Below are 12,844 nucleotides of genomic sequence, written 5' to 3'. Positions count from 1 at the left end.
GCGGAGACTCGCGCTTGCCGCGGCGGCGGCACCTACCTGCGGCGGAACGCGGCTGCAGCAAGCAGCGCGTAGCGGCGGCTTGCAGCAGCGCGGGGGCGGATGCGTGGGCCTGTGGCAGGGCGTGGCGGCTTCTCGAGCCCCCAGGGCATGAAGCTTTTTTTTAATTTTTTATTTAGCAGTGATTGGTCCCGGTTGTAGCCCATAACCGGGACTAAAGATATCTTCTGGTCCCGATTGCTACAACCGGGACTAAATGTCACGATCTTTAGTCTCAAATCTGCGGTCTCGGTTGGGAAATCGGGATAAAATGGATTTCCCAACGGGGACAAATTGATGTTTCTGTACTAGTGACAAGATAACCTGCTCACTTGACAATCTCTCAGCAGCCGGAGGCCACAAATCATTTCCCTATATCCCAAAGTGAAACCAAGCTTACCAGAGTTGGAGTCATCGGAGAAGAGATGAGCAGCTGGCCAAAGAAGTTCAATGAGCCACAAGGCATTCCCCCATTCCTAGTCCCCACGTGTTGCAGCGGAACTCTGGCGAGACCAAACCCCACCTGTGGCTCCCTCCTTACCCTCCCCCACCGCATCTCGCTGCCATCGACATCACAATTGACGCCCCCGCCCATTGCATGTCCACCAACGCCTGGCTCTTGCAACGAACACCACCACTGCCGATCCTATCTACTTCCCACTCGAGCCATTAGATCACCAAATAAAAGCCCCAAACCCTAAAACTGAGCTACCAAAGATGGAGGATATGGCGTTGTTGGTATCCGGGATATACAGGGGGCGCCCCTTGGAGATATGGCCAGAGGCTATGGCCCATGGGCCGCAATAGGAGGGGAGTCTATTGAGGGCTTGTGAAGACACAAAGATGGGGTCTAGGCCATGGCTGATCACGACTTTGGTGGGCTTCGTGAAGAAATTTGGCACCAACGACCATAGTAGAACCCTTTTCCAATTAATATATTTAACTTTTATAGCGGTGCAAACCCTTGCAGTAGTGTAGATTTTTTTCTTTGATAGGCCGGAGCACGGTTCTCGCATACGGGAGCAGGGTTTAACTTCCCGTCGGGAAGTTATTTCCCGGTGAAGTCCGGGAACGGGAAACCGGACGGTTTCCGGCGTTTCCGTGCGGTTTCCGGCGTTTTCCGACTGGGTTTTCGTTTTTGAATCGGAACGAGAAACGGGAACCGCGGAAACCGCGTCGGTTCCCGTCCGGTTTTGTGAACCATGTACGGGAGTCAACACGCGCCATTGGGTGTAGGGGACTCTGCCGCAAAGAACGCCAGGGCAATGTATACCATTGGACGGAAACATTCTGGCTCGATCCGGTGAGCGCGCACAGAGTCAGCGCGTGCAGCATTTTGTTAGCATGATCCGGGGAGCGAAGAATCTTTTGGACCAGTGACCAGAGCATGTGATTCCTGACTTGGAGTAATGCTCGACTATGGTACGTATGATTCCTGACGGGAGCATGAATGACCTTAGTTCTGTACCGTCGTGACACGGCTCACATGCATGCATGAATGAACCGCAGCAAGCAATGATTCACTCAGTGCCCCATCCCGTCATCGATGTTCTATTGTTCAATCTCATGTCCAACAAACCATGTGGTTGCCGCGTGTTCAGAACACAAAGTGTAACACAATCAGGTACCATGATCCACACGGGCTAGATCAGCCTGTTTACATGCAGGGTCACGGGGCGCAATTGCTGTTGTTTCCCGTCCCTGTTGCCACGTGCTGCAACATTGTTGCTGCTGCAAAGCCAAAAGACGGAAGACAACGAATCGTATCCAATTCCTCTGAGGATGAGCACCGTCTGCTATGTTGTAACAGACGTACTACGACAATGACGACCAATCCTGCAAGAAAAACATGGAATGCAGTCATTACTACTCCTTAGTCCCAGAAAGAATGCAATTCTAGGTTTATACCGAGTCAAACTTTCTTAAATTTGACTAAGCTTATATAAAATATTATTAACTTTTACAACTATAACTATATATAATATAAAAATATTTCATGATAAATCTAATTATAATGATTTAGTTTCATAAATAGTATTAATTTTTGTGTATATATGTGGTCAAAGGTGAGATATATTGACTTGTTGGAATGCGATAATTGCATTCTTTTTGGGCAAGAGAGTAATACAAAACTAGGGTAGTACATTGTTTGTCGCAGCACTGCTCTTTGTTACTGTAAAACAACTTTTTCTCGCAATAAAAAATAAAATTTAAAGTTAAACTCGGACGACAAATTTCTGAAATAGTTCTAATAATTGAGACATGATCTAATTGTGCACATGCCAGAGTTGCTCGAAACGCATCGGAGTACTACATTTCCTTTTTCAGAAAAAATGGGTAGTTCTATTATATACTCACCTTGTCTCACGAAGAGTTCAAATCTAAGATTAAATAAATCCTAAAAAGGTACAATCCTAACAACAACTTTTGATTACGTTATGTTGTAACCAACTCTATAGAAATTGAATAGCCTAGCTCCTCGCCTATATTAAAGGTATTAGGGCAATTAATAAGGGTAGCATGGTCATTTACCAACAATTAATCTATCTAAAAGAAATATAAGTACACTTTTCATATGGCCAGGCGAGCAGGTGAGATGCACGGCCCTGCCCATTAATTGCTGAGGTCGTGGTCCATGTATAATCCAAGTTTCCTGTTTCTTTTTTCTTTCCCTACCTTTTTTCCCTTTTTATTTTTCTTTTCCTTTGTTTTTCCCTTCATATAGATATATTTTCTCTTTGTTATATGACCTTCCCTTTCTACAATTCATATCATTAATTTTTATTTCTATTTTTCTTTTATTTATTCCTTGATGCTTAAAGCAATTTAATTTTATTCTTACAACACTTCTTTTTCTTGCCTAAAATATTTTATCTTTGTTTGGAATGTCATTCCAACTGTTCAAAAAAATTATATTGATCAAAATTTTTTGGGGTCTTATTAGAATGTAGTTTGGTTACTAACAAAATTTAGATTTTTCTCAAGAAAAGTTGGGTATTGTCAAAAATAAGAATCAATTAGGTGATTATAAAACTATATTTCAAATTATAAAAATATTTCTTTTTTCATTTCAAATTCGCATATGATCATATGTATCCATGTATAATCATATAACTTCTTCTCTTCTGTAATTTAATAAACCTTTACCACACATGTGTTCAATTTTGAAGTAGATATATATTTAGATTCTAAAATTATATTATTGCCTAAAATGATAATTACAATTTTTACATAAAACGAATGAAGCCAAGGCTATATTAGCTTGGTATGTAAAAATTGCAATGAAATTTCTTCATAAGCTAACACAAGAAAATGATCGAGAAGGAACTGGCTGACGTGGGCATGTTGAGCTGCAAATACGGGAAGAGATATGGGAAAAAGGGCTCAGTTGGGCCAGCCTGGGCCTGGCCTAGGGGATGATTGAGGAGCAGGAAAGACATGGGCATGCGGGAAGGACAGAGAAGGATTGAGCCAAAACCCGATTTAGCGAGCTTTCAAAAAGAAAAAATCTATCCCCCGACCGAGCACGACCACCCAGCAGGATGTAATACCCCAGATATTTTACGGTTGTGGGCCCCAGCTATCATCTCCTTTTCCTTCTCCCGTGCCTGTCCTCGCTCCCGAAGCCTCCCGAACGGGGGCGTCTATTCTTAACGCGCGCGATTTTCTCGAATTGTATCGCAGAAGGCGATTCTGTTCATCTTCTCTTGCTGTCCGGCCCGCGTCCTCCGCCCCGCCCCCTCATCCTCCACCCCGGCCGGCGGCTCTCGCCGCCTGCCCATCACCCACCGCTGCGCCGACGCCCTTCTCGCCCCCACCGCCGGACACCGCCCACCGGGCGTCGGGCCCCGTGCCGCCTCGCCCTCTACTGCCCAGCTCACTACCACCGACGGCACCCCCGGCCCCCTCCTCTAGAGCCGGTGGCCATGGAGCCGTCCCAGCCTCCCGGCATTCCCAGAATCTATGTCCGCCGCCGCCCTCCACCACCCCGGCTGGCGGCCGCTCCCCCCACCAACCACACCTCACCGGCCACCCCCACCCCTCCCCTAGCTCGCCGGCGGCGGCTCCACCACCTTCCCTCCCTTCTCCCCTAACTCGCCGGCAGCTGCGCGCTCCTTCTGCAATAGCTCGGCTCCCACCCGCGCACGCAATATATAGATTTCCCCTCCGGAACCGGCTAGCTCCCGTGCTCAAGTCGCCCACGCCTCCCCCTCTCCCTCTTGCGCGAGCCCTGAGCCATGGTCGCCATAACCACGAGCCGAGCTCACCGCGGCCTCCCAAACAATGCCGTCGCCGCGCGCTCGTCGCACCCTTGCCGCACGCACCGCGTACGCCATCCGCCACCCGCCCGCGCCCACGCCGTGGCGCGCTGCCTGCGCCTGTGCGCCGGCCGAGCTTGCTTGCGCCAGTGCGGCGCTGCCGCCCGCCATGGCCGCCGCCTAGCCCTGCACGCCAAGCGCCTACCTCCGCACCTCCTCCACCCTAGCAGACCCTTGGAACGGGTTGCTCTCAGCCTCCTGAAGCTCCTCGACCCGGCCCTCATCACCCTCCCTCGTCGGAGCTCGCCGGAATGCCGCCGTCACCGCCACCTGGGTACTGCTCCCGTTGCTGGCCCTCCTCCGGCCACCCCGGCATCAATCGAGACCACCCACAGGTAGCTCTCGTGTCCCGCATGCTCCCCCACCCCTCCCTCGCCGCCGGCAAGCCACCCCATCGCCGGAATTGACGTTCACCATGCTTCTCTGCTTCAAAACCGCGACCAGGGACCTCATGCGAGAATTGAGACTTTTCGAGGGGCCTAACTGCATAAATCATTACTCATATGAATAGTGTTGCAAAGGGTTCTTTTGCAATAAATCTGCTGAAACTTTTAAAAATCATAGTAAATCATAGAAAAGTCAGAAAAATGCCAACTAAAATTTGTTGGATTCCTTGTTTTAAGATCTACAACTTTACTTACAGGTTGATCTTTAGTTTCTAAATATTTTTTGCTCTAGTTTAAATATTAGTTTAAGTGGCTCTAAAATTTGAAAATATACAGTAAATTATAGACAAATTATAAAAAGGAAATTTAAGATGTTTTGGAATCCTTGTTAGTAGATCTATGCAGTGGGTACATAATATGATATGTGTTAGTATAAAAATATTGCTCTAGATTTTTATCTATACTTGTTAGGTATAAATTCATATTTGTAGTTATATTGCTCCGTTTGCTATGAAATTTTTATGGTAGGTTAGTAATGTGATGCATGTGCTGTGGTAGCAGTTTCAGGTTTATTGGTGCATATGTGCATGAATTATTGATTTAAGTTTTTAGTGCTTAATAAATAGTTTATAGATAACAAAAGTGTGTAAAAATAGGAAATATGGTTCCACTATCTTTGTATGGTGTTGTTATGACCTATGAAACCTTAATAAGGCCATGCTTTTACAGAAAATGTGAACCCTTAGATTTAACCTGCCCCACATTTTTTATTGCAATTAAAACTTGTTCTGGTTGTAATAATTAATTTATAAAACTAGAGCATGTAACTTTTATACAGTAGTCATATTTTGATAACACCTAACCACCATAAAAATCTTAGCTCCAAACAAGATGCTTGTAACATCACTAATAATTAATATATATGTTTGATTATGTAAAATGGATGATGAAAGTTCAGCTATTAGATGCTCATGTGTAATCCATGTGATAATTGTATTACTAGATATTTGGGTTAACTGTTGCTTAACTTATGTTAGAAATGGTTGAGCCTTTAAACTACATATATGTATGCTCTCATGATAATGTAACAACTAATGAGTTTGTTGCTTATGCAAGTTCTTAGTCTTTGTTTGAGCTTTCATTTGATTATACCCTATGCGTGTTTGAAAATATGCGTAAGCATTGACTGGTATTTCATGTGCATACATGTAGAACTCGTAGCAAGAATGTCGTCTACGAATGGATCGCCTAGGATCGACGAAGCAAGATTGGAAAGGAAACCGTGAAGTCCCGGCCCAAGGTCGGAAGGGTCTAAGGCCCTGATAGTATTAACAATAATATAGTGTTATCTCCAGACAAGTCCCGGTGCATAACCTATTAATTTAAATTATGAAACACTATATATCTAATACTTGTGCATTACGTTTCAAGGATTGTTTGAAACCTTAGTTGCATGATCCCTAGGGTTCCATTGAATCTTGTACTAGTATGTGTAGGTCGATAGCACTGTCATTTTTAAATAGGACTCGGTAGAAGTCGAGTAATTTCCGGTTGCTCGTGAGATATAGGATGTCCTTTTATGTTGGATATAAAAGCTAGTGGAATCAAGATGGGATGAATAGAAAAATTGAGACCGGACGGGGGATGTTGATGAGATATAGGATATGGCAACAGGACAGGGTTCCTGATGTCTAGTCCCGTCTGTGTCGATTGAGGACTGTACCGTTGTCTGGCCCTTGATTGAGTTTGAATTGTACTAACCGCATATCGGGAGTAGGAGGTAGTCGAAACTGGTAAGCCTAGTACTGCCTCGCTTCAAAAGTACAGAATACCATCTCACCTCCTGGGGTAGTCGAGTGGCCGCGGAGAATTGGGGATGCATGTTTTACTTGTAGTGGTCTCTCGTAGGGCTCGGCTGACCATATAATGGTGGGGCTGTCCTGTAGTTTGAGGCGGGGAGGGGAATGGTTGGTTCGTATAGTCCGACGGGACAATTACGTGCCGTGTTGGTTAGGTCCACCTTGCAAGGTTAAATCGGATCAATTCGCCGTCAGTCGCTCTCGGATATGAGCACCTTGATCACAGCACTGCATCGTAGTAATGAGATGGAATATGAATGATATTGTGACACCCTAGGTGTCTGCACAGTAGAAATGCATTTATTTTATGCGTCATGTGCTTAATTTGCTTGAGCAAGGGTCTTATTTTAAAAATATAAGGCTAATTGTGTAAATATGATTTAATGCAAGGACCTTCCTATAATTTATTTTGAATAGGATGGGCAAATATTGCTTTTGTGGAGGGTTTCTTTATAAAATTCAGTCTAATCATTACATGGCAGGAAATCTTACTTTTTAGTCTGAAATTAAGATGAATTTGCTTTGGAAAAGACAAAAGTCCATTAAATTCAAAATCCTTTCTATGTTTTCAAAATAACTCTTTAACCTTTGACCAAACAAATTTTTGCACAATACCAAAGTTGTAGATCTTGAAAAGTTGAACAACTTTCATGTTGGGTACTTTTTCATTCGAGCCCTAGTTTAGGAGTTATTTTTGTTTTACAGTAGGACCCCAGAACTTTTTAGAAATTGCAAAAAGGTCCAGCCTTCATCTTCCACCTCTCTCCCTCTCTGCTTCCTCTGCCGCCGGCGCAGAGCGGCGCTGACCGCTGCCGAGGAGGGCCGCAGGCCACCTCCTGCAGCTCCACCGCCACACGCGGCACCCCCGCAACCTCCTGGCCCCACTCCACCCCGCGCTGGATCCCTCCTCCCCTCGCCACGCCACCCCAGTCGAGCTCCGCGGCCGCCACCTCGCTGTCGCCGTGGCCAGCTCAGGGAAGAGCCCCGGCTCCCCATCTCTCGCGCGCTTCAGCACCAGTGGCAGCCCCGCAACACATTCCCCTCACTCGTTCGCCACATCCCCGCCCCAAACCCCAGAACACCGCCGCCGTTTGCCCGCACACCGGCGAGCTCGAGCTCACCATCGACCCGCCACTCCAGACCTCCTCCGCCCACACAAACCCTGCCAATAGCTCCGCCTCGCTCTCGTGCAGCTCCCTGGCCATTCTCCTTCCACCCTCGACCCCCGGAGCAACCTCGCCGCCGATCCCGTACACCGATCGCCGCTGCTCGCCGTCGACGAGCCTCCTCCGGCCGCCTCTTCCTCAACCCAGACCCTCTAGCAGGTAGCGCTTGACGCCCTGAAGCTTCCTAGCCTCTCCACCCTCGCCGTCGGCGATCAGAGCCGCCGGAATCGGCCGGTCAACACCCCCCTCTGCTCTGACTCCGGCCAAGGGCCTATCTGCTAGGATTCAAAAACTTCTAGGGGCCTATCTGCAATTTTTAAATCCTTTTCCTTTTGTTTCTAGGCTGAACTTTGAAAATGCCAAGAAATACGTTGAAAAATCAGAAAAATACAAATCCAAATGTTTTGGAATCCTTGTTAAAAGAACAACAAGTTTTGTTACATACACATCTTCAGTTTTGGTCTACATGTTAATCCAAAAAAAATAATAGGTTAAATAGGCTTTAATTGTTCTAGGAGTTGTACTCGGTAACTTTATGTGATTTTTGGTTAGAATGTGTTTTGCAGTGTTTCTAGTACTTGGTAAAAATTTAAACTCTTTTTGACATCCTTAACTAGGAAAAAGTTTCAAGATTCCAAGATCTACTAGTTTTGCTAATGTATTTATGCTGGTAGAAATATCAAAGCTCTGAGTGTGAAACTTTTTCCAAGAATGAATGTCACTAAAGTCTTGCTGTTGTACAAGTTTGAGAAATTTTAGCTTTGTTTAGCTATATCTTTGGTTTAATGCTTGTTAAGTAGGCTTTAATTATAATAAATAGTTTCCTTATTTAGAAAAATCTGAGAATATTTGTGAAACTCTATTTTAGTCATATGTTCATGTTTGTAAAATTTAGGATCCAGAAACATTATAGAACTTTCTGTGCTAATTAGTTTTACCATATGTGGTTTAATTATTGTCAAAATTATTACTTCTGTTTTATGACTAGATAAATTCTGAAAAAGTTATGGATCGTTCATAAGCATATGAAGCATGTTCTGAGAAATTTTGAGGTTCATAAGTCTTATAGTTGGTTCTGTAGAATTTAATCTTGTTCTAGGTGTTGTCAGAGTAAATGTTTTATTCTGAATAATTGACTACATGAAATGGTATGACATTTACAAGATAGATTACTCTCTAAACTTCCTATTTGAAGTAATTTTTCTGAGTTTAAATGCTATTTGTGTGCTGAGTTACTTATTTCTTAGCAAACCATGATTTATTTGCTATATGAACTAACTAAAACTTACTTTGTGAAGATAATCAAGTTGTCTTGTGAGGTTAATCATGTTGTTTTGTGTAGTAAGACATGTTACATAACTGCTCTATAAACGACTGCCCATATGTTAAGTTATGTTTGCTAGTTGTTAGACTGCAACTTTATCATGAAGTGTGTGTAATTGTAATACCGTTTCTTGCATCACATATAGATACAATTATTTTAGTGAACGTGACGTACGAGCTGATCCCGGAGTCCGAAGGAGGTGATCAAGAAGCCCAGCTGAACGCCACTACACTGACTGAAGACCCGAACCAAAATCCGGAAGAGCCCAAGGCTGAGTTAGCTAGTGACTACCGCGAAGGCAAGCCCCGAACATAAACCCAGTATTTCAAATTATGCACTATATATACCACTTACTTGTGCATTTACAGTTCTTATGGTTTGAATTGAAACCCTAGATGCATGATCCTAGGAACCTATGTACTGAACACTATATTTGAGTTCGAGTAATTGCTATTCTTATAGGACCGGTAAAAGTCGAGTGATTGCCTGTCACTCGCGAGCTTAATAGGAGTTGCTTGTTTACTTTCTGCAATCACTATGAGGACGTCGGACGGGGTCATATTCGATATCATGACCTTGGGTGAGACCCCGTCTGTGTAGATGAATTCTGCTAAGGTCGCGGTGTATGGTAGCGGTGGTTAAGTGTTTGAACGTACTAGCCACATGCCGTAAATATGGTACGCGGTAATCCTAGTAGCTGATTGGACCAGTGAGTGGATATACTTTTCACTCTCTCATAGAGATAGGTTTTTATTTATGTTGCGCAACACCACGGGTGCAGGGAGGAAGTTGGTGCCCTGTAGTCGGGGAGAGTGACCCTATCCACAGGCCGGAATGAAAGGTCAACGGTTGTTTGGGAACAACCCGACGGTGTTCAAACGTGTGTGTTACATTTACCATGCAAGGTTGGAAATCCGATTCGAATCGTCCGTCTCTCGCGGATATTGAGACTACTTGATCCCTTTGCCACACAGAGTACTAAGAGTAATGTTATTATGATCAATCTTGATGTTTGACTAAAGTTCTACCATGGTTGATTAGAATTAGTTGCTTACATAGAATGGATTACTCAACTAGAATATTGAAAGCTAAAATGTGAAATTAAGGACCTACTCTTTATTGCTTTTCAGCAAAAGAAAAACCAGAGCCTTACAGAACCCTGCATAGTCTAGCTAAGTGGACTAAGTATATCCGTTGACGGTTAACTCTTGCTGAGTATTACTATACTCAGCCTTGCTGTTGAATCCTGTTTTAGGTATGAGTTTTGAGGACCAGACCGCTAGTCTGACTTGGCCCTAATCTTTGCCCCCTGGCTGGTCCGTAGAGTGGGATCCGTCTCCGGCCGGTAATGACCCTGACGAGTGATACCTTGCTTGGGCTAGCTTGGTATACTTTTGTGACGTGTTTTAGCTGTCGTGTTTTCTTTCCGCTGCTTAACTCTGAACTTTAAACTTATGTTTTGTATAACATTTTACTGAGTTTGGACCTGTAATAATACTTTGAACTTATTGTAATAACTACGGTGCCTGTGTTTTAAAATATATGGTTGTAATATCTCTGGACTCGCCTTCGTGCGGGGTATGCTTGTTCGATCCGAGATCCGGTGGTTGTATCGGGACGTTACCCGACAGACCAAGAATTATTCCGTTTGAAGTGTGTTTGAGTCGGTGTTGCCTTTATGGTGATGGCCAGCGCACTTGAGCCGGGATAATTCAGGTGGTTCTGGCACAGCTGGTATCAGAGCTACAAGTGTACACCAGAGGTGTTAGAACCTTAAAAATTGATTTCGGTATAAAAATTGGACCAACAAAGTATTTATAAAACTACGTTGGTTTTGTTAAGGATTGTGCATAGAATGTAAAGCCCTAGGGGAATTTAAGGGAGTTACTAGGTGGCTATCTACTTATGGTTTATTTATATCTAACTTCCAGCACTTTACATTTCTGTCAAACCTTCGCCGTGTTTAGTTCCAAAATTCAAAATTCCAAATTTTTTTCTGGCACCTGTATGGAGACTTAAATCTAGACGAAATAAAAAACGCATTGCGACTGCTGCCTGTAAATCGAATGATCCTAATTAGGCTGTAATTAGACACTAAATTGCTACAGTGGCTTACTTGAGATACTGCCAATATACCGACTATTAGTTGGCTATATTGGGAGTAAAGTATACTCAGTCAGCTGAGGGAGTCTGACCTTTCCGTCGGCGATGCGAACCGAACGCTGCGCTCAAGCAGTGGCCTACTTGAGCTACTGCCAATATACTGACCATCGGTTGATTATATTGGGAGTAAAAGTACCCCGTGAATACGTTGCCTCGATAGCGTATGAGCACTGTCCTTGCAGTGTTGGACGCATGGATGCCGCTTCTATAGTGAGCGGTAATGTATTGGAACGCTTTCATGAGTGCTGGCATGAAAGGTTCAATACATATATATGTTCTGTCAATCTTCTGCAGGTACACTAACCGCAATTCGATAAGTTAAGAACGGTTAGAATTTATCGACTTGATATTATAAGGAGAGACGTATCTATGTTATGCCACCATATTAACCGCGTAAGCCCAACAATAGTTGGCAATTGTTTATCTTGTGAGGACGAATAGAATGTGCATGCATAATTTGATGATGTTTGATTTAATTCCTAGGATTTGAATTTGTTACATGAGCCTTTTTAAGGAATTTCTAGCATGGATCATCATGTATATGTCTTAGTATGGTTAAACAGTAAGTTGAGTTGAAACTTGATATTAGGAGCATGTTTGTTGAAACACTTAGACTTTCTTGGATGTAAAAGATGGATTAGAGTCATGCTTTCATCCTTAGCCCCATCTTGATGTCATAATGATCTTTTCATTCCATAGAATCTCAAATGATGAACCAGTACCAATTGTGGTTCGTTTACTTCCTATGTCTTGTGAAACCATATAATCTTTTGAATCAGAATCACATTTTTCCGCAGTCTTCTTAAAAGCTTTATTTGAGAAGTCTTGAGATAATCATATAACTCACATTTGAATCTTTTTGATTCAGATGGCGGACCTTCCGAGTATCTTCTGGGATGATGATGGATATGCTCATACTGATTGCCTGTACTGGGAGGGCTTTCCTAGGATTTTGTGGGATACTCTTCGTATTTTCCACTACCCAGAACCACCCCGGTACAAGGGACGACAGTTTTCTGAGGATGGAGTTCAGAAGTGCAGTGCCACCATGACTATTCCTCAGCACCCTACTTTGGCTTGGCCACCTATTGAGATAGAGGTGGTTGGATATCGCCTTGTGGACGCTTTTGAGACAACAGCCCTCAAAGCTATTACCACCTTCTGTGAGCACCATCCGAATGAAGTGGCCGCTTATCCTATTGGCTTGTTTCCGGTAGTCAATACTAGCAGCGCAGAGTGGCTCTTCAGGACCACCCACTTTGGTCACTTATCTGGAGATGTGGCTGATGAGACTATCCAGGCGGTGATTAGCTATATGAATGCACAGTACCGCTATCAGGTCCATCAGCAGAGGCACATGGATTAGGTGATGGACTTGGCCCAGACTTTTCAGCGAGGTATTAGCCTGAGAGACACTCAGATTCAGGGGCTTAACGAGGCTGTTGCTGGGAGAGATAACGCCATTGCACAGTACGAGCTTCAGGTTCTGGAGCATGGTGCGGAAATAGTGCAGCGCAACACGGTGATTGCTTTTTCTTCAGGAGCAGGTTCACGAGCTCCAAATGGAGCTGGGTGATGCTATGGACCATAT

This window comes from Panicum virgatum, chromosome 7K, assembly GCF_016808335.1.
Source record: "Panicum virgatum strain AP13 chromosome 7K, P.virgatum_v5, whole genome shotgun sequence".
Classification (NCBI taxonomy): Eukaryota; Viridiplantae; Streptophyta; class Magnoliopsida; order Poales; family Poaceae; genus Panicum; species Panicum virgatum.
Note: the sequence above shows the minus strand (reverse complement) of the source record.